This window comes from Neovison vison, chromosome 6, assembly GCF_020171115.1.
Source record: "Neovison vison isolate M4711 chromosome 6, ASM_NN_V1, whole genome shotgun sequence".
NCBI classification, from domain to species: domain Eukaryota; kingdom Metazoa; phylum Chordata; class Mammalia; order Carnivora; family Mustelidae; genus Neogale; species Neogale vison.
In genome coordinates, this window is record NC_058096.1 from 176,628,724 (window position 1) to 176,651,432 (window position 22,709).

A 22,709-nucleotide genomic window follows, 5' to 3' on the forward strand; every position below is an offset into this window, starting at 1 on the left:
AGTCTACCTAAAGGTTTGGCAATTTGGTTTCTTTTCCAAGAATCAGCTCATAGTTACACTGATCTTTTCTATTGTCTCTTCAGTCTCTATTTATTAATGCTGATCTTTTTTATTTCCTACCTTTTGTTAACCTTAGGCTGTGTTTGTCCTTTTTCTTTTCTATTTCCTTGAGGTGTTAACTGGTTATTTGAGCTTTTCCTGTTTCTTGATGTAGGCATTTATTGATCAGAACTTCCCTCTTATAACTGCTTTTGCTGCATCTCATAAGTTTAGGTTGTACTGATTTTTTTCTCTTATGATTTCTTTTTTAACCCATTGTTTTTTGATAGCATGTTGTTTAATCTTCACATATTTGTGAGTTTTCCAGTTTTCTTGTAACTGATTTTTTAAAAAATATATTTTATTTGACAGCACATACAAGCAGGAGGAGGGGCAGAGGGAAAGGGAGAAGTAGGCTCCCCTGCTCAGCCAGGAGCCCAACTTGGGGTTCAATCCCAGGACCCTGGGATCATGACCTGAGCTGAAGGCAGATGCTTTACTAATTGAGCCACCCAGGCGCCCCTTGTAGCTGATTTCTAATTTCATAGCATTGCACTTGGAAATGGTGCTTGGTATGATTTCAGATGGGATCAGGTACATTCAAGGTAGTATGGTTTGTAGACTTAGTATGAATCCAGTCTTTCAATTTATTAAGACTTATGTTGTGGCCTAACATATTACCTATCCTGGAGAATGTTTCAGATACATTAGAGAGGGATGTGTATTCGGTTGTCTTTGGATTAATGGTCTGTATATATCTGTTAAGTCTATCAGGTGTAATGTTTATGGCTGGTGTTTCCTTACTGATATCTGACTGGATATCTATCCATTGATGTAAGTGGGATGTTAAAGTCCCTTTATATTATTAGATTGTTGTGTAGTTCTCCCTTCTAATTCTAATTCTTTTTTTTTTTAAAGATTTTATTTATTTATTTGACAGAGAGAGATCACAAGTAGGCAGAGAGGCAGGCAGAGAGAGAGAAGAGGAAGCAGGCTCCCTGCCGAGCAGAGAGCCCGATGCGGGACTCGATCCCAGGACCCTGAGATCATGACCTGAGCCGAAGGCAGCGGCTTAACCCACTGAGCCACCCAGGCGCCCCTAATTCTAATTCTAATTGTAATTCTTCTAATTCTAATTCTAATTCTCCCTGCTAATATTTGCTTTATATATTTAGGTGCTCTAATGTTAGGTACATATATATTTTAAAATATCTATCCTGTTGTTGGATTGACCCTTTTATCATGTTATTATGACTTTGTCCATTATTACAGTCTTTGTTTGAAAGTCTACTTTTTTGATATAACTATACCCTCATACTCTTTTGTTTTATATTTGATAGAATATCATTTTTTATCACTTTTAGTCTATGTATAGTCTTAGATCTGAAGTGACTTGTAGGCAGTAAATGGATGAGTCTTTTTAAAGTTTTTTTTTAAGATTTTATTTATTTCTTTGACAGAGATCACAAGTACGCAGAGAGGCAGGCAGAGAGAGAGGAAGGGAAGCAGGCTCCCCGCTGAGCAGAGAGCCCAATGCGGGGCTCGATCCCAGGACTCTGGGATCATGACCTGGGCTGAAGGCAGAGGCTTAACACACTGAGCCACCCAGGTGCCCCTGGATAAGTCTTTTTAAAAAAACATTCCATTGAATTACACTGTATCACTCGATGAGAGAATTTAGTCCATTTACATTTAAATTAATTGATAGGTATGTACTTATTGCCATTTTTTTAATTTTTATTTTTTAATTAACATATAATGTATTATTAGCCCCAGGGGTACAGGTCTGTGAATTGTCAGGTTTACACACTTCACAGCACTCACCATAGCACATACCTTCCCCAATGTCCATAACCCAACCACGCTCTCCCTACCCACCTCCTCCCGGCAACCCTCAGTTTGCTTTGTGAGATTAAGAGTGTCTTATGAGGGCACCTGGGTGGCTCAGTGGTTTAAGCCTCTGCCTTCAGCTCAGGTCATGGTCTCAGGGTCCTGGGATTGATCCCTGCATCAGACTCTCTGCTCGGTGGGGAGCCTGCTTCCACCTCTCTCTCTGCCTGCCTCTCTGCCTACTTGTGACCTCTCTCTCTCTCTCTCCCTCTGTGTCAGATGAATAAATAATCTTTAAAATAAAAAAGTGTCTTATGCTTTGTCTGTACTTAATGCCATTTAATTAACTGTTTTCTGTTTTATAGTTCTTATGTGTACTTATCTACTTCTCTAACTCCCATTCTTTGTGGTTTGATGATTTTATTTATCAGCATGCTTATATGCCTTTCTTTATACTATAGGTTTTTGTCTTGTTATTCGAGGCCTTACATATAACCACTTATATTTTCTGCAGTCTATTTTAAATTGATAACATAAGCTTGAACATGTTCTAAAGCTCTACATTTTTAATTTGCCCTCCTTCTATTTTATATTTTTGAATCACATCTTACATCTCTTTAGCTTGTGTATCCATTAATTACTGTAGTTAATTTTACTGCTTTTGTCCTTTAACCCATCCTAGCTTTTCATATGATTAGTCTACTACTTTTACTACGTGAAATTTATACTTTAATATGTTTTCTTGCTACTTGTTAGCACCTTTATAGCTTAAAAAAATCTCTTTAATATTATTTGTAAATCTGGTTGAGTGGTGATAAACTTTTTTAGTTTTTTTGTCTAGAAAACTATCTTTCCTTTGATTGTGAATGATAATTTTGCCAGATAGAGTATTCTTCATTATGTGCCATTCCTTTCTGGCTTGCACTTTTTCTTAAAAACAAAAGCAAAAACAAAATCAAAAACAAAAAACTGGGGTACCTGGGTAGCTCAGTGGGTTAAGCATCTGCCTTTGGCTCAGGTCATTATCCTAGGGTCCTGGGATGGAGCCCTATGTCAGGCTCCCTGCTCAATTGGGAGTCTGTTTCTCCCTCTCCTTCTGCCTTTCCTCTCTCCCCAACTTGTGCACTCTCTCTCAAATAAATAAAATCTTTAAAAAAAAAAAAAAAAAGCAAAGAAACAAAAAAAAAATAGTCTTTTGTGAATTCCCCTATGTGCAACAAGTTTTCTCTTGCTGCTTTTAAGATTCTCTGTCTTTAACTATTAACATTTTAATTTTTAATTATAATTTGTCTTGGTATGGGTCTCTTTTAGTCCCTTCCAATTTTGAAGATCTCTAGGCTTCCTAGATCTAGATGCCTATTTTGTTACCTGAGCTAGGGAAGTTTTCATACTTTCATTACTTTTTCAAATACATTTTCTGCCTCTATTTCTTTCTCTCTTCCTGGGACCTCTATAATGTAACTACTACTCTCCTTGATGTTGTTCTATAAGTCTCTTATGTTATCTTCACTTTTCTTCATTCATTTTTTTCTTTTTGTTACTCCAACTGGGGGAGTTCCATTCCTTGTCTAAGAATTCATTGAACCTTTCTTCTGCTTTGTTTAGTCTGTTATAGAACCCCTCTAGTTTTCAGTTTAGTTATATGATAACTAACTTTGTGACTTCTCTTTGATATTTTCTTATATCTTTTATCTCTTTGTTCAAGTTCTCACAGCATTTGTAGTCTTTTCCCAATTTTGGGATGACTTTTATTTTGAACTCTTTATGACTATTATTTTGAACTCTTTATTAATTAAAATAATTATCTCATTTTCATTAGTTTCCTTCACCCCCATCCCCAGGTTGTTTTATCTTGCCCTTTCATTCAGGATATGTTCCTCTCTTTATTCATTTTGTTGATGTCTCTATGTTGTTTTATATGCTAGATGAAGCAACCACCTCTCCCAGTCTTGAATGAGTGGCTTCGGGTAGACGATGAATCTTATTATTCAATACTGACCTTGGTCTTGGTTATCTCTCAACTTTGTAATTTACTAAGCATTGTATTTTATTTTTAATGGCTCCCAGTGCTGAGGGTATGCTGAGACCTGTTAGTGTCCCAAAGGGGAGGATGTTAGTTAGTATCTAGAATGAGTCTTATTGGAGGCCAGACTCAGACAGTATTTAGGTTATCTCCAGTCCTGTGGAACTACAAGTGTATTCCCACTGGCCCTCAGAGTCAGGCAATTTGGAGGTGTCCTCTGTGTGACAGTCAGAAAAATTGGGGTTCCAGATAAGTGTAAGAGCTCCCTCCAAGAGATAATGGTGCTGTGGACACTGCAGAGATAGCACTGCAGAGAGCACAGAGATAGCATTCATTCTTTCAGGTCCCTTGAAAGGATCACAGTCAGCTCTTAGATGTGTATAATTAGAATCTTTCCCCTCAGGCAACAGCTATGATGATAAATTATTGGCTTATTTTACAGAAATATTGAGCTCCTGGATCTGTTGCATCTTGCTGTGCCCTAAAGGTGGTAGCTGTTGAAGAATACTTTCTCCATTGGTTGCAGTCCTAGGGGTCCTCTGAGCATAATTTCCACTGCTTACCATAGTTGAGTGATCTGGAGGTATCTGGAGGTATTGTCATAGCAGTTGCAAAAATTGGACCTGCAGATAAGGGTATAAGCTCTTTTCTAGGAGATACTGGTGAGCTGGAGTAAGGCAGAAGGAGAACACAAAGATTTTGTCTACAAGCTTCCATTTCCTTCGAGCCCCTCCGTGGAACCCTAGATGTTCTCCAGACAGGGCCACTTATCCTGGACAAATAAACCTTTTGAAAGACCCGATGTGTGTTTTAGTCTGCTGTCTGCAGAGCCATGGAGGTGGTGGTCTGCCCAGAACTTTGATGGTTACAGTCCAATAGCCCCAGAAATACAAACCACCCAGGTCCCTAGGGCTAGGTGATCAAGGGTTGTCCCTTAGGTAGCAGCTACAAAGATGGGGGCACCACACTAAAAAATACAGGGAAGTTGGGGCACCTGGGTGGCTCAGTGGATTAAAGCCTCTGCCTTCAGCTCAGGTCATGATCTCAGGGTCTTGAAATTGAGCCCTGCATCGGGCTCTCTGCTCAGCAGGGAGCCTGCTTCCTCCTCTCTCTCTGCCTGACCTTCTCTGCCTACTTGTGATCTCTATCAAATAAATAAATAAAAGCTTAAAAAAAAAAAGAAAGAAAAGAAAAAACAGGGAAGTGAATGTATATAAAAGTTTCTCCAGAAGATACTGGTGCTCTGAATCCCAGCTGTGGAAGAGTGTGCAAATGGAGCCTGCTGGCTTAGAAAAAAGACAAAGTGTGACAATTGAATCCCTTGGAAGGAAAAAAAGATGGTGCCAACCTGCAGGAGAGAAGCAGAGGGACAATAAAGATGGTGCCCACTGGAAAGAAAAAAAAAATCTAGGATTTTGAAATAATCTAAGGTTTACGTGTATAGTGACATGCAAAGTTGGCAGCCACCACCCTCCAAGCCCAGAGAGTATTTCAACAGGCCACTAGATATATGTTAAGTTAAATGCCAGGCCTTTAGATTGGCAATTTAAGACATGCAAATAAACCTCTTTCACATAAAGTCTGGGTGCCTCTCAATTGACTGCCTTTGTGGTGGCCTCTGGGGTGAGTGAGTCCAAGAGTGTGGACCCTTTTAGAACAGTTTCTTCATTCCTTTTGAGCCTTTCCGATTTTGTGGCCCCATTGGTTTTCAGAAGCAAATATATTGAGGATTCATTTCTCAGGTGTAGGTCTTGGAAGCTGGGGTGTCTACTGTGGGGCTGAAACCCTTCTGTTCACGAGAAGCAGCTCTGAATATTGAGTTCCCTCCAGTTGTGGGTTAATAGAGCTGGGAGGAGATCTACGGTGAGATGGTGTCCCCAGCCTCCTACCCGGTTCACTGTGTGTTTGGTTTTTTGGCTTCATTTTTGCTTTTTGTTTGTTTATGGGGGGGGTTGTTTTGTTTTTCCAGAGGAAGTTGTTCCATATGTAGTTGTAGATTCAGTATGTCTGAGTTCAGGATCTTTCTATGTTGCCATCTTGAGTCCTTTCTGAGCATCTTTAAAAATGCAAATCCTGGTCTCCAGCTTTAAATATTTGATTCCTTAGATCCTGGGCAAGGCTCAGATATACACATTTTACCAGGTGACCAGGTGAGTCAGATGGTCTCTGGAGTCCATTATAAATAGCACCAGCCTTTATAGTAGTCTAAATGCATACTGGGAAACATTCTCTCCATTTCTTGGTTGGGGAGGTTGGGCAGGTAATTACCCAAGAAGGAAAGAAGGTAGTGAGGCCAGATCTCCTTGTAAGTATGAGAGTAACATAATAATAGACCCCATGGCAAGTATAATAATGTCATTTGCTAGTGGAAGAAGTCTTATCTATGGAATGCTTTTAGCAAGAGATACCAAATCTTTTTAGGACTACTTATGGTAAACAAACCTAGAATACTATAGATTGATGGAACATGGCTCCCTAGAAAACATCACTTAAGCTATGTTACTATGGGAGTATAAAATTGAAATTGTGACTACAAAACAGCTCCTTTTCATGTAAATAATATAACCACATACATTACTTAATGAGTTAATATGTTGGTCTGAGTACCTCCTGAGTCAGCAAGAAAAGTCTGGAGAGCTGTGTTGATCTTGCTGTTCTCTCTTTATTGCATGTACGTCATGATTAGTTGTAGTTTTTTGTTTTTATTTAAATTTCAGTTAACATATAATATTGGTTTCAGCTATACAACTTGGGGAATTCATCACTTCCATACAACACCTGGTGCTTCTCACCACTGCACTCCTTAATCCTTTCCACCTCCTTAACCCATCTCTGCCCCAATATTTCATTTTTTGAATTATTAATAAAGCTTCATGGAAAATAAGATTTTTTATTTCTGTATGACACCAGTTTCCTTTGTGCGGTCTTACATACCAAATACTCCCTGATTTTGGCCCCATTTCCATCATCTTTCCCAAAACGTGTCCTCTATCCACCATCCATATCGATAAACAACATGGAATTAGGCAAATGCACCACACTGCCTCATTCCTAAATGCCTTTTTTCTCTTGGTCTCTTTTCATGGTGTTCCTTTTGCCTAAAATTACTCCCTTGTCTATACTTAATCTCACAAGACTCAGCTCAAGTATATCACCTCTCCAAGAATCTATGAGAACGGATCACTTCCTCCTTTGTGTTCACCAGAATACTAAATCTTGACCGACTTCCTTCATGAGCCATTTACCACTGTACTGTAATGCTTTGCCGTAATACTGTTTCAAATCTGGCTTTGTATTCACAATAAGTATACAAAGCTGTTTTTATTATCAAATAATGGCTAGACTGTTACCCATGACGGGCTTTTCTATCACTAAACCTCATCCTATCCTGAAGTCCTAGTACAAATTCAGGGCTTTGCTATTATTTGTAATTTTTTGACTCTATGTTACATTAAAATGAGGTACATTCTTGTGGGTCCTCCTACTAGAGTAGGCAGAGCTGTGTCTTATCCAACTTTCTATCCCTAGTGCCTTGCATACAGACGGGACTGTGCCAGTGTGAGAGGAAGGGAGGGATAAGAGAGAAGGAGCCTGTTCTTCCCTTGGACTTGATCCAGGACTCTGGCATCCCTGTGGGACTGAAGGGTAGGAGGATTCCATCAATCCCTGTTGGAGAGCCAGCCCTGCAGCTACATAGAACGAAACTGTCATATGGGGCACCTGGGTGGCTCAGTCGATTAAGCATCTGATTCTTGACTTTGGGTCAGGTTATATCTCAGGGTTATAGCATTGAGCCCTGCATCAGATTCCAGGCTTAACTGGGAGTCTTCCTGAGATTGTCTCTCTCTCCCTCTGGCCCTCCCCCTATGCTTGCTCTCTTTCTCTCTCTCCCTTTCAAATAAGTTTCATTTTGTTTTTTAAGATTTATTTAACAGTCAAATGAGCACAGCTTCTCAGTAAATTCATCCAAGATTACAGAGTGTTAGAGCCAAATGCCATGCCTGCTGGCTGTTAAGACCACAGCATTATCAAGTGTTAAGCCAAAGCAGAATATTTGAACAAAATGGTGATCTTATACACACATTCGTTGGGAAAATAAGTCTTTGTGTATAGCTTCCCTTTCTGATTGGAAAAGGATTGTGTAGCTGATTAATTCTCATGCTGTGGGATCAGAGGAAATGCGGTGGGTCTGGATTTGATTACACACAAGATGCCAGCAGATCTCACTGCAAATACAAGACACGGACTGGGAAAACCCAGCCCCAGACTTTTGATATACCAGTGCTGGTACTTCCATTGGCAATTGCAAGGTTCCCCAGAGACTTGTTTATAAAACTCAATGACTTTGGAAGTCCAGCCTTGGGGTGATGATGCAGTAGTTTTAACTGACAGGAATCGTAGGGTACCCTCAAGTCTACAGCTATTACCACTAGATTATAGTCCCATCCTGGTAAATGCCACTCAGAGACTGTTTTTGTTCACCACCATATTCCCAGCATCTAGCATAGCATCTGGTACAAAGGAGGGGGGGAAAAAAAAAAAAAAAGCACTCAGAGCATTTTGATTGAAAGAATGAATTAGATGAATAGTCTGTTGGAAACAACCATTTTTCTCTAAATATATAAGTTAGCAGAAAATCCTTGCTGAATGAAGTGAAGGGATACAACATAAATATCTGTTAGATAAATAAATTTGGTTGCTTTGCAAATGTTTAGTTTTTGATTGGGTGTGGTTGGAGAAGAGATGGGAAGTGAGTAGTGGCAGTGGAAAGCATAAGGAGCACTACCAGAATACAAGATGAATGAACTTCAAACTAGGGAAATCCAAGCACATAATCTTTTACTGCTACACAGTTGTGAATATAATTAATGAACTCCCAGAAGAAATATACACTGGATTATGGCTGTTGCTGTCAGCTGCAGTTTGAGCAAATTCAATACTGAGCCTCACGCATTTAAAAAAAAATTATTTTTATACTGTATATAAAAGGACACTAGGCCTTTGCAGTAGACAGACAAAGTCTCTGGGAAGGCATGAAACATCCATGTCACACTTGAAAAACATTAGTAGTTTCTCTAGCAGGAAAAAAATGAAACCAAAAAGCAACAAGGAAATCTTCTACACTGAAAGAGTGTGATATTGTACTTTATAGCAAGAAGTATACATTTGGTCTTCATCTCCATTTGAGGTACAAAGCTATGAAAAACCTTGGAACTTCTTCGGGTACCTGAGTGGCTCATTCAGTTGGATGTCCAACTTTTGGTTTGGGCTCTGGTGATCTTGGGGCTATGGTCACCCCCCACCCCCATCATCAGGCTCCGTGCTCAGCACAGAGTCCGTTTAAACTTTTCTCTCTCCTCTGCCTCTCCCCCTGCTCATGCACACACACACACCCTCTCTCAAATAAAATCTAAACAAAACAAAACAAAAAAACCCCAAATTTGTAACTTCCTAAACGAAAAGAGCCGTAAGCCATAAATGTGTCTTTTATGCCAGGTGCCTTTTGGAAAGCACCTAAGGATGGGAGCTTGTTTTCAGGTGAATCAACCATGATTGAAGGGTTGGAAAATTTTAGTCCTACCCCATGATTTCTAGGGAGGGGAGGGGGCTAGATGTTGAATCATTCACCAATGGCCAAGGACTCAATCACGTTTAAGTAATGAAGATTTTACAAAAACCCAAAAGGAAGGGGTTTAGAGAATTGCTAATTTAGTAAACCAAAATCCTTCCATATGCCAGTGTACTAGGTCCCTGACTCCGCAAGGACAGAAGAAGCTCCTTTGTTGAAAAACTCTCCTTGTATCTCTCTTTCTCTAACTGTTCATTCTTACCGTTTAATAACTTTTGTAATAAACTAGTATTCTAATGAGGAAATGGGTTATTGAGTTTGGTAAGCTATTCTTGCAAAGTAACCAAACCAGAGAGGGTAGATGCGGGAAGCTGTGCTCTACAGGCCAGTGAGTCAGAAGTACAGGTGACAATCTGGACTTGGGAGTAGCATCTGATGTGGCGACAGCCTTGCAGGACTGTGCTTTTCACCTGTGGAATCTGATGCTGTTTCTAGGTGATGCTGTCACATTTGAGCTGAGTCATAGGACACCCAGCTAGTCCCTGAGAACTGATTGGCGGTGTGGGAGAAAACCTTATGCATCGGAATTGGGTGCAGAATCTTACAAAGCATGAAACCAAGGCCAGGCATTCTAGATGGAGAACACCTGGGCATGAATTAAGAAATGCATGTCTCCACCCTCTTCAGAACTTTAGTTAAAACACCAGAGTTCTTTAGGCTTTTCCATCTTTCCCAACCTAAAAATCAGAGAGCACACATTTCTTAGGTGGTCCCTTAAAGAGTTCAGAGTAGAATCCAATTTCTGTCCCTGATAGGAAGAAATAGATTCTAGAGAGCAAAAAAGGAAAGGAAGAAACCCACACCTTCATTCTCCCTGTCACACTCCTCTCCCGCTGTGTTTGCATAGTGCTTATGCAGGAGGTTTGCGAACATCAGGCTTTGACAGCTGTCTCCCCCAAACGAGCCCTGCGTTAACCAGCAGCTGCAACCTAAATGACAAAAATCCAAGGCTGCTGTCAGCCCATTCTCCTCTGATTAACTTCCCTTTCTGCTCTTGACCCATTCCCCCCTTGCCTCACCACACACTCTTCTGTGCTGCCCTGTTCCCAGACACCGCTCTGTCAGTCCAGTCCCTCAAGTGGGCTGTGGCCTGCCCAAGCCAGCCTCACCTGCTGCACTCACTGCCCGGCCACCTGCCCCGACACCCGAGTCTTCCACCAGACTTAGTCTGGCTTCCACCAGACTCTGCTTCTCAACTCCCAATAGCTGCTGCGTGCTCCCCCCTTAGATTGCCAAGTAACCATCCTTGCCTCCTGCTGTTACTCACCTGGTAACATTCGCATCCCATTTGGCTTTTGGACCGTCTGTTAATGTTTGGACCGTCAGTTAATGTTTGACTCCTTAGAGCTCACGGAGAGGGTGGAGATTTATTCAGTGAATTGACATACTGGGAAAATTTGAGAGAAATTCCAGTGGAATTCAATTCGGAGAAAATTACAATTCCTGGAATAAATGCCATCCAAATTTTTGCCAATTTTTATCTTCTTTTCTGAAGACTACAGTAGTTAGAGTATAGCTGTTTAAATCTCCACATTGGGACATGATCATTTTTCAAGATTTTTGTCAGAGTAGCAGAATCCTCAACACATAATAGATGTCCAGGACACACAGGACACCACCCCTGTGAGAAGCCGAAACAGGAAGAGGATAGAGATGCTACCGCATGGCCATGAGTCCATTAACATGGAATAAAGGAGATAATTAATGTAAAGAGTTTAATTTAGCATGAAGCCTGAACAGAGAAACCATTCAGTAATAGCTTTTGTTACTATTCCAATGGTCTTGATAATTAAAAAAATACTAAGTTAAAAAAAAAAAAAAGCCTCCTACAAAGACTATGGGCTGGAAGAAAGGACACAGAGATGGATAGATAGGAAAAATAGAAGGCAGTAAAAGATGAAAACGTCTTGATAAAACTTTTCAGTGTTAGTCAAGGTATGGTCAGACAGGTAAGGGAGAGGGAGTTCTGTGTAGGGAGATCTGTAGTTTGGTTGGTTGTTAGTTTGCTAGAAGAATATGCAAGGAAACACAAGCCCAAAATCAAGGCGTCAGGAAGGCTGATTCCTTCTGAGGTTGGGAGGGAAGGGTCTGTTCCAGGCTTCTCCCCTGCGGCTGGTGGATGGCTGTGTTCTTGTGTCTGTTTATATCATCTTACCTCTGTATGTCTCTGCGTCCAGTTTTGCGCCTTTAAAAAAGGACATCAGTCGTGATGGTGTGAGGGCCCACAATACTCTAGTATGACCTCCTCTTATTACATGAGCAATGGCTCTATTTCTAAATAAGGTCATAGTTAGCAATTAAATATTTTTTAAACTGAGAGATCCAGTAATAGATATACAGTTATGCCATTCTCAGTACATTGCTGTGAAATCTTCACAATAATGTGTTCAAATATTAAAAACATTTAAAACATTAGAAATGTTCCTAATATATTGTCAACTTAAAGAATCAGATATAGGGGCACCTGTGTGGCTCAGGGTCCTGGGATCGAGCCCTACATCCCTACATCGGGCTCTCTGCTCAGCAGGGAGCCTGCTTCCCCCGCCCCCTGCCTCTCTGTCTACTTGTGAGCTCTCTCTGTCAAATAAGTAAATAAAATCTTTAAAAAAAAAAAAAAGAAAGAGAATCAGATATATTTGTTGGATTATGTGAACTGACTGCAACAGTTTCTATGTAAAATAAGCCAATATATTAAACTGTATTATAGCCGGGAAATGGAATTATGAGAATTAAGCAAATTCCTTAACATCTATTTTTTTATTTTACAAGTATTCTATAAGCCTGTTACATTTAAATTGTTTTTATAAAAAGGTATTTTAAGGTATGTTTTTCAGGTATTTTTTAAACTATTTTGAATCATTCTCTAGTTTGTCTCACCTGTGTTTCTGCTTACAAACATTTTTATACCTTATGCACTTTTATAAAGCAGATGCTTATTTTGATAAATGTCAATGTATTTTAACTTTGGAGACCCAAAAAATATCACAGATGTACTTCGTTTTTCCTTGTCTCACTACATACAAGTCACATTGCTGTGTAATTATAGTCACAGTCTTATCTGATAAAAACAGAATTAGCTATTATCGATCCATTTATTCAATTAACATTTTGTTGACTATACTTTTGCAGTGCCAGACCCAGTGATGGTCTCTTCAGGGTGCAGAAATAAAAGATTAGTACTGTCAAACCTTAACAGCAGGAAAAGTGATGGAAAAAATATATTTAATGAAAACTTAAATGTGAATTCCTTTTGGTGAGGGCTTATCCACATAGATTTTGGCCTACCCCGGTCTGGCCAGCTATTTTTCTCTTATTGATGAAAGCTGTCTATGATGCGTTTCCATCTGTGATATGCTAGAAGCACGTTAAGACCTAGCTGTAAATTACTGGCATTTTCACTCTGTTTTAGTTTGACAACTTGAGTGGAATAAATAGTTAAAATGGTCCATTGGTTTTCTGTAGATGGAGGTAATAATTTCATACACACTGAAGGTAATGGTGATACGGAGAAAAATTATCTTTTTTTGTGACTGTTCTATTGGGACAGATGGATAGTGTTTAAACCTTAATAGAACTCATGTAATTTCTCTCTACTGTCTGCCCAGATGAAGACAGTATCATAAACAGATGAACTATGAGTCAACACCAGACTTGTTTTCCTGTAAAACACGTGAGACTGTTTTGTATTTCAAAACCCAGGATAAGGATATCTTTTGTATGTAAAAACATTTTCCTGGTGATTAATGCCACATCCTTTGGACAAATAGATTCAATTTGCCTCTAAAAAATGAACGACAAATTTTTAGCAACATATAAATTTCTTCGTCGAACACCGGATTTGGCTATTCCTGAAGAAAAGAAAAACATGCCTCCTGCAGGTGATTTTTCATGTATAAAGATTCCCTCTTCTTTCAGTGAAAAACTTGAGTAGAGCCAGAAGTGATTATATAAGTACATAATTTGTCAGTAAGGGAACATCAGTGTGAATAAGTGGTTCCCAGGGCTTTGCCTACATAACCACATGATGTACACCTAAGCGGTTCATACTTGTGTGATGATCTAGACAGCGGTTCTCAAGGAGAGGCTATTGGAAATTTTGCTCTGAAACGTCTGAAGAAATTTTGGTTGTCATACTGGGGGGCTGCTGTTGGTATCTACTGGGGAGAAAACATGCCTCCAAACATCCCACAGTGCACGAGAGCGCCCTCCACCAGAGAGAAACTGCTCTGCCCAAAATATCAATGATGCTCAAGTTGAGAAACCCTGATCTAAATATTTATGTCAAAGCAATGTTTCCTGTCTCCTCCCCCTCCACACACACACAAACCATTAGTCAAATGTCATATAAAGGACACCAGTTGAATACCCGGACAACTGGATAAGTCTTTAAATTTTACCTGAAGAGGCAGACATCTTGAATCACACTCACAGGAATTGCAAAGTTAAGTTCTACTTTAGCTATTCATAATAGTGGTATAATGATACAGCACAATGTCCCACTTTGGGTCACATTTAATTTTGAAATAATGCTAAAAGGTCAAATTAAAAATTTACAAATGAGGGGCGCCTGGGTGGCTCAGTGGGTTAAGCCGCTGCCTTCGGCTCAGGTCATGATCTCAGGGTCCTGGGATCGAGTCCCGCATCCGGCTCTCTGCTCAGCGGGGAGCCTGCTTCCTCCTCTCTCTCTCTGTCTGCCTCTCTGCCTACTTGTGATCTCTCTCTGTCAAATAAATAAATAAAATCTTAAAAAAAAATTTACAAATGAAATAAGTCAAGCAGAGAGAGTCAATTATCATATGGTTTCACTTATTTGTGGAGCATAACAAATAGCATGGAGGACAAGGGGTGTTAGAGAGGAGAAGGAAATTTGGGTAAATTGGAAGGGGAAGTGAACCATGAGAGACTATGGACTCTGAAAAACAATCTGAGGGGTTTGAAGTGGCGGGGGGGTGGTGGGAGGTTGGGGTACCAGGTGGTGGGTATTATAGAGGGCACGGCTTGCATGGAGCACTGGGTGTGATGAAAAAATAATGAATACTGTTTTTCTGAAAATAAATAAACTGGAAAAAAAATTACAAATGACTTTAAAAATAGAAACTAAAGAAAAGTCAAGGTTAATGACATCTCTCATAGTCACTTGCAATATGCTTTTTTGGTGGTGTAGGTGGTGTTTAGTGTGATACCCATAACCATGCATGGCTCTGGCCATTGTCAGGGGTGTGTGAGCTCTAGTACAGCAGCAGTAAAACAGGTTGAAAATGTACTGAGAGCTGCCAGTCTATAGCATCCAGATCAGCATCTAGAAAACACTTTGTTGTCCTTGTTTTAACTCTGATGCTTGTGATGGCTGAGAGGTGTCCTTAGAAATTCCTTTAACAATTTATGTTGCCAAAACAATTAGGGCTCCCAACACCAGAAGGCTTAGAGGTGTTTTTCCTAGGGGTTTTCTGCTTATGCCAGATTAGATAATGTGGTAAATGGATTTGAAAAGAATAAATCAAGAACACATTTGTGTTAATGCTTTCTATTTCCTAGAGATATTTCCCTGGTTAATTGTTAGATTACCCGTGGTAAGCAAGTTATCAATTAATTGCTGAAAAATGAATGCACTGTGTCTTTTGCTTTGGTCCTTAATTGGCTACAATTTTTTCTTTCTCATTAAATACTAATTTAATTGTTTAAGTAAACAAGGCCATTTCAACAGTGGTCAATTATTTGGAAAAATTGTTTAATGATATACAAATTTCACTTAAATTTATGGATCAATTTTTCTATAATAAACAGAACCCAGAGTTGGAGTTTTTTTAAATTATGGAAGTTGAATAGACTGTCTCCAAGGAAGTAACGTGTCTAGAGCTCTTCACTTTTTGAGAATGGTGAGTTCTTTATTATATAAGGGTGTATATTTTTTATATACATGTAATTTATTTAGAAAATGAGTGAACTTTTAAAATAGTTGTCTTTAAGCTCTAAATTAAAAAGTGACCTGTTTGGTAGACACTTAAGGGCAGACATATTTTTTCTTTTGAAAGAGAATCCCAAACAAAGTTTAATAATTTTTATTATTGTAACCCACCATAATGAACAGTCATTGCTTTTGGAATATCTTTGGGATGTTTCTCCAAGTCACAATGGTTTAGGAGAGACTTGCTTTAAAATTTTCATTACAGTTAAAGTACCAGACATCTTTGTTCCTAACATGACCCCTTGTCAATAACAGTACTTTTCCATCATGGGTTATTGGTAAATTACTTTCTTACAAGGAGATTATTAGTAAATCATGAAAATGTTATTGACTTGGGGCACCTGGGTGGCTGAGTCAGTTAAACATCTGGCTCTTGATTTCTGTTTAGGTCATCATCTCAAGGTTTTGAAGTCAAGACCTGCTTGAGATTCTCTCTCTCCCTTTGCCCCTCCCCACAATAACCACTCCCAATCACATGCACGCTCTCTCTCTAAAAACTAAAAATTAAAAATCTTATTGGCTTTATTCAAAGAGTCACAAATCAAGCAGCATCCAATCTAGCAGATGGAAAGGAGCCCAGAGGAACTGTCCAAATTGAGTTTTATAGGCAAATGGGAGCAGGAATAGGAAGTTACACTAGGAAAAAAAGCCAGTTGGTTATTGCAAGTTTACTTTCCCTTAGGGGATGGCCAGAATCTACTGGGGAGATTACCTAACTAGTGCTGATCAGGCAGGTCCTGATTGATTGATTTAAGGCTGCCTTTCTGGAAGAGCCAAAACTTTAAGCCTTTATATGGTGATAGGAAGCTTAACTTAAGTGACTCCATTTTGGGCCTGCGGTCTTTGTTTTTTTTTTTGTTTTTGTTTTTTTTTTTAAGATTTTATTTATTTATTTGAGAGAGGGAAGACAGGAGTAGGGGGATGAAAGGGCAGAGGGAGATGCAGACTCCCCATTGAGCAGGGAGCCCAACTCGGGGCTATACAGGGCCATAAGATTAGGAGCTGAGCTGAAGGCAGATACAACTAACAGACACCCAGGTGCCCCTTGGGCCTGTTGTCCTAACCATCTGTCCCACACTTTTGATCAGACTCTCAGAATGAGATTAAAACGTAAGGCACCACGGTGGAGTTCTTGGAGTATTTTTTTGCTGAATCTCTTTGCGGTATTCTCAAGTTACAGTATTTGGTTCAGATTATTTAAGTTGGTCATTTTCTTCATTCCCTTTCTGATATTCTGGTTTTAGGGAGACCTTTTAGTTAGTGATTAAGGCTGTGAACATGCATTTAAAGCTTTTGAGAGAATACAACATACTCATGAAGCTACAGTGATCAAGGTAGGGTAATTCCCAGTGTCTGGAGTTTACTTCAAAGCCACAGTCCCCACGACCCAAAACAATCAGAATCAAGGAAGTCAAAGAAAGCCATCACTGATGGACTCACTTTTTTAATCCAACTGGCTTATTCAGTGGTCTTTGTGCAGCTGAATCTCAGCTTCCCCAGAAATGTCAGTGAAAGGCCTGGACAAACTACTCCACCCGAAGGTTGTTTACTCCACCCAAAAGTTGTTTGCGCCCGAAAGTGTTATCAACCGGCTACTTCTGCTTCTGTAAAAGTGCTTGCTCAACGCCGGGGCTAACTGGCTACTTTAGCTTCTGTTTGAATGCTTGCTTGATGGTGCGGGCGGGCTCCCAACACCAATCAACCAACACCAGGTATGATTTTTTAAATTTGTGTGTACCCCACCCAAAACTTGTTTGTACCTGCTTATAAAACCCTTCATTTACTCTGCCTGGTACCTCAGCGTCACCGGCAACAAGTGCGCGGAGGTCCGGGTTCGAACTCGTAATAAACGACCCTGGCCGTTTGGCTTTGACTCGTGTCTCTGGTGGTCTTCAGAGGAGGGCGTACAACGCGCTCGGCATTACAGTCAGTCCAAGTGCAACAAGTGGTGTTCACCACAGCACGATGCCTCCTTACTCCACTGAAAAAATAATCAGGGGCTACCTTAGTATCCAGAACAATTTTGGCGTGAGAATCTAGGGATTCTGTAGTTGTTGGGCAGCTGTTGCTTTAGCAGCAGACTCTGTAATATCTTTAAGAGTTTACCAGAGGTTCCTGGTAATAGCTTCTTTGGGACTTACTCCTAGCCAGGAAAGTAGGAATCTGCCAAAAATAGCTAATACGTGGTCATGAATGCATCCTGATATTTCCCATTTGTGTCTGTGACTTAGAGCTAGAAAAGTGACAGCCCGGGAGATCTATAAAACTTAAGCATCTATAGATCCCAGGCAGTTTTATTCTGGTTAACCTTGCATTACGTCCCATTCTTTGGACAGAGCCTGGATGCAGGGTTTCCTGGGTTTAAGGTTGTTACCCAAAGACAGGGAAATGGACACCCAGGGTCAGGTAGTATGACATCAAGAAGAGGGGGCTGAGTTTGTTCCAGAGAAGGTGAAGCATTGGAAATCAGGGAAAAGTTTGTCCCAGGGAGAACTACAGGATTACCAGCATAGTGGCAAACCTACCAATTATTTTAAGGTTGGGTTATCCCCCTTGCAATGGCCAGATGCATATATTTTTAACAATTTTATTTATTTAACTGAGAGAGAAAGAGAGCACAAGCAGAAAAGTGGCGATGGAGAAGCAGCCTTCCCACTGAGCAGGGAGCCCAACCTGGGGCTCAATCCCAGCACCCTAGGATCAGGACATGGGGCGAAGGTAGACATTTAACCTACTGAGCCACCCAGGCACCCCTGGCCAGATATATTTGAACAATAGCATTAACTTTCCAGGACAGAGCAAGGCAAAATGTAGACAAAATAATCATAAAGACCTTCATAGCGTAAAAATTAGGGAGAGGAGGATAGAAAGATAGATTATTGGTCAGATTTCTTGGAGGAAGCAGTGTACCTTAACATTGGCCACTTGTCTTCATAGCAATTTGATTTTGAAGTCTCCATCTCTACAAAGGATCAGATGTCAGGTGAGACTTAATCAGTTGTGAGTTATGGACCTGAGGCTTGACACCTTGTAATTTAGCAGTGGTTTCAGTGGTCAACAGTACTTCATAGGATCCTTTCCATGAATCCACCTTTTGCAAAAGTATCAGAATAAAATGTTATAGATGTGCCAACAACAACAAAAACCTAAAAATGTTCATGGTTACATATCTGATGTGAGTTCATCATAATGGAATTGACCTCAAACTTTCTGATTTCTCTTCAAAATCTCAAAGGATTTGTCTTCCATTTGGAAGATGTTAAACTAACTGGTTTATTCCATATGTCAAATGGGAAACATCACCAATAAAAAGCAATGCTAAACCCTCTTAGGTTATATTTATATGGATGCCTTTTATTAATATAAGTGTCATAGAAATGAAATGAAATTTCTAGAAATCTGATAACATTTTGAAAGCTCTCTTTTCCTTCCCTCACCCAACCCCTTAGTATACAATCAGCCACCCCTCACCACCCCTGGGCCAGCAGCTCTTTCTGTCCACCGGTGCTGTCCCTGCACGTTAATAAACCACCATTCTGCACCAAAGACATTTCAAGAATTCGTTCTTGGTCATTGGCTCGGGACCTCACCCCACTGAACCTCCCCTTTATTCCAAAACTGGTTTGATAATGCAAAACTCACTAATTTAAACAAGAACAGTGTGATCCACATTGTGTTTCTATCAGATCAAGTAAGTTAAGGTACCTGCTAAAATGCTTTGAACTTTTCACTAGCAGTTGTGGCAAGAGTTTTAAGATTTTCATAGGCCTGGTTTTCAATTAGTCCTTTTTTTCTTGTAAGAATGACATTGTTTCCTCCCAAAGAGGATAAAATACATAATTTTACATCACAAAAGGTACAGAGAAAGAATGCAAGGTATACCAAGAAGGACTTTTCTTCCCTAAATCCAAATCTTTTACAATATCTACAATCCTTTTGAGATGAATACGGGACATTTAGGGATTAATCAAAAAGGATAGGTGGCCTTTGAATTGCTTCTAGAGGTGCTATTTCTGTTTTTGTGAACAATTTATAACACGAAGGCAGTTGTTTTTAATTCCTCAAGCATTGGGTTGCAACCTGAACAAGGGACAAATAAGGGACTTGCCACCCATCCAACTACATAGTCTTCACTTTGCTTCTTTATATCAGGGAGAAAATCATCAATGAAGATGGGAATTGAAAGATTACTATGCTGTAGATTTAGAACTGCTTGTCTTTGGGTTGCTTTTCTTCCCTTGTGGGTACATAGTATCATTTTAGCTTAGGGGAAAGGCCTGAAGAAGAGCTATTCTGCAATTATCAGCCCCCCGTTTGGCAATTATTTTGTCAGATTTCAGCTGGGACAAACAATAAATATTTCTAGCACTAGTGAATGACCCATGAATCCAACAGATGTCCCCCCAAATAGCCAAAAGATAGCTACTTAGACAAATTTCCTGAGAGTTGGCAACAATCAGTAGGATCCTACCTGCAAATGAAGTGCAACCCACATTACTGTCCAACCATATTTTGGGGGACCTTCCTTCCCATGTGACAGTTGTCAGGCCAAGCTCTCAGGACACAAAACAAGACAAAAAAGACAGCAATAGTTATTGTTGGGAGGGAAAGGATCAATAACCAAGTGATCTAGATTTAGAAAGGATGGGACACATGACATTTTGCCTTCCTCTCATGACTGGACACTACAGAGATTTGGAATAGCTGATTCTGGTAAGAATTCTCACCTGTCACTGGCTTTTTGAGTTTTCCCAGGATCCTACCTGCACTCCAGAGTAAGTGGGGTTCGAAGTAGAGAAATAGCCCCATTATGTACCAGAATTTTGCAACGTTTCCTATTAATTTTTAGTTTCTCCTTGGCTGATGAAGGGAGTAACTGGTAGCAGTTTATCAGAGAATCCCTTAGCGTCCCATCAATCCTGGGTGCTGTCATTTGGGGGCTCTCCTTTGAGGGTAGATATAGGGGTGTTTTAACAACTTGGTCATCTGTTGTTTGCAGTCTTTTAGTCTCCGCAGAGTAGAAAGGCAATTCAGACAGAGGATTAGTAGATTGTGAGCACTCAGGTAAAGGAGGATAGAGGGGAATATTAGGATCATGTCAGTCTTTTAGTTAACTCCTGTCTTTAATGTTTCCTTAGCCTTTTGCAGTGACTCTTTCAGTGAAGTTCTTTAGAATCAAAGACTTTCGGAGACTTCTACCTGCCAATTAAAATAGGTAATCCATTCTGTTTGTTTGATTTGGTAGCTAATGCTTTCAAGTGCGCTTGCTAACTGGAACATTTCCCATAATGACCGTTGTAATTCTAGACTGTCTTAGTAATATTTTGCCATTTTCACAGCTCCATCTTCCAGGACTATCGTACTAAGATGTAAAATAAGCAGTGATGCCAGAAGGTGGTGCACTCAAGTCCCTGAAATTTAGGATCCTACTTCTTTAGCTAAAGCCTTGAGTCTCCTGGAGCCAAATTAATACTTGAGAGGTGTACCAGTGGGTTGGGGGTTGTATGGTGGCACGTCTGTCTTAGAATTAGGAGGTGAGTGCTCTAATCCTTTTTAACCGCTTGACTTATACCCGTCAATTTTTTCAGCTTTGGCTTCTGAGATTCCCATTAACAATAGATTTATGAATCCTTCCCCCAGTTACTGTTGGTTTCTACTAATGTGAACATGATGTGAACAGAACTATGGGCACCAGAAGTAACCAGAGATGGTAATATGAATTGGCCAAAAGAATGCCTTTGGTGCACAATACTAACAGTTCCCCCAATAGAACTACGGCCAGGAGATTCTACCAGGAGATTCCAACAAATGCTGATTGCAGACCAACTAAGGGTTAAGGACCTGGGTTCCAGGTGGAACTGTCTGCCAGCTCAAGGAGACCAACAAATCCCTGGACTGGGCCTGTGGACTAACAAAAAGGCCTCTGTAGCGCTCTGTTAAAGCCTCCTGTTAATCTAGATTGACCTGTTAACCCTAGACTGGAAAGCCAATTAGATTGGGAGCTCAACACAAAAAGAGCAGAGCTTGCATCTAAGAACTTATCCATGGCCCTCAAATGGCGAGAATGAGAACTCAGAAGTTTTGAAGGGACCAATGCCTCTGTTCCTAATGGTCCCCAAAGCCATCAGAAGTGTCCTTTGGATCCTATTACTGCCACCAAACAAAAAACAAAATTCAGCTGACTAAATTTTAAAGATCTAATTGGCTTTATTCAATAATTCATGAATAGGGCTACATCCAATTTAGCAGATAGAAAGGGGCTCTAACACATGGGGAATCCCTGCTCAGTGTGGAGCCTGCTTCCCCCTCTCTGCCTACCTCTCTCCCTACTTGTGATCTCTGTCAAATAAATAAATAAAATCTTTAAAAAAAAAGAAAAGAAAGGGGCTCTGAGAAGCTTTGAAAGATTTGTATAGACAGAAGGAAGCAGGAAGAAGGTTATTACTAGGTAAGAAGTGGGTTGTTTTTACAAGTTTGTTTTCCCTATAATGGATGGTAGGGGTCCATTAGGCAAATTACCTAACTAGTGTCGATCAGGCAATTCCTTACTGACTAGTTTAAGGTTCTATTCTAAGATAGCTGAAACCTATAATTAAATTAAATCCCTGTTTGGGGACATGGGACTTAGTAAGCAACTCCATTTGGGGTCTTTCTGTCTTGTTTTTAATATTAGACTGCATTAAACAATTTAATAAAAGACATCATGTTGCTTGGTTTGAACATTTTAATACTGATAAGACCTTTAAAAATAAAGAGTTCTGAAGTGCCTGTCAAGATGTTGCTATAGGAAGATTCTTAGCTCACCTACCATAGACACAGCAATCTACTATATTTGGAATAATTCTCACTAAAGGGAATTTAAAAACAGGATGAACAGAGCTTCCACAATTGGGGGCAGCATGAAGAGATGTAGAAGAGACAGAGATATGGTCTCACTAAGGAAAAAAAAAAAAAAAACACCAAGGCATTGCATTCCATGATCTTTTGCCTAAGCAGTGAAAGTGAAACTCCATTATCAGGCCCCTCAACCATTAAATCCTGCGCAGAAGAGACAAGCCCCCAAAACAACTGGCTTTGAAAACCAACAGGGAATATGTCCTGGAAAACTGTAGATTTGTACAGAAAGGAAGACCTGCTGTTAAGGGGCTCATGCACAGACCCACTCACCCCCCAAAACACTGCAGAAACACCAAATCAAAAAGTACACAGACTTTGGGTGAAGG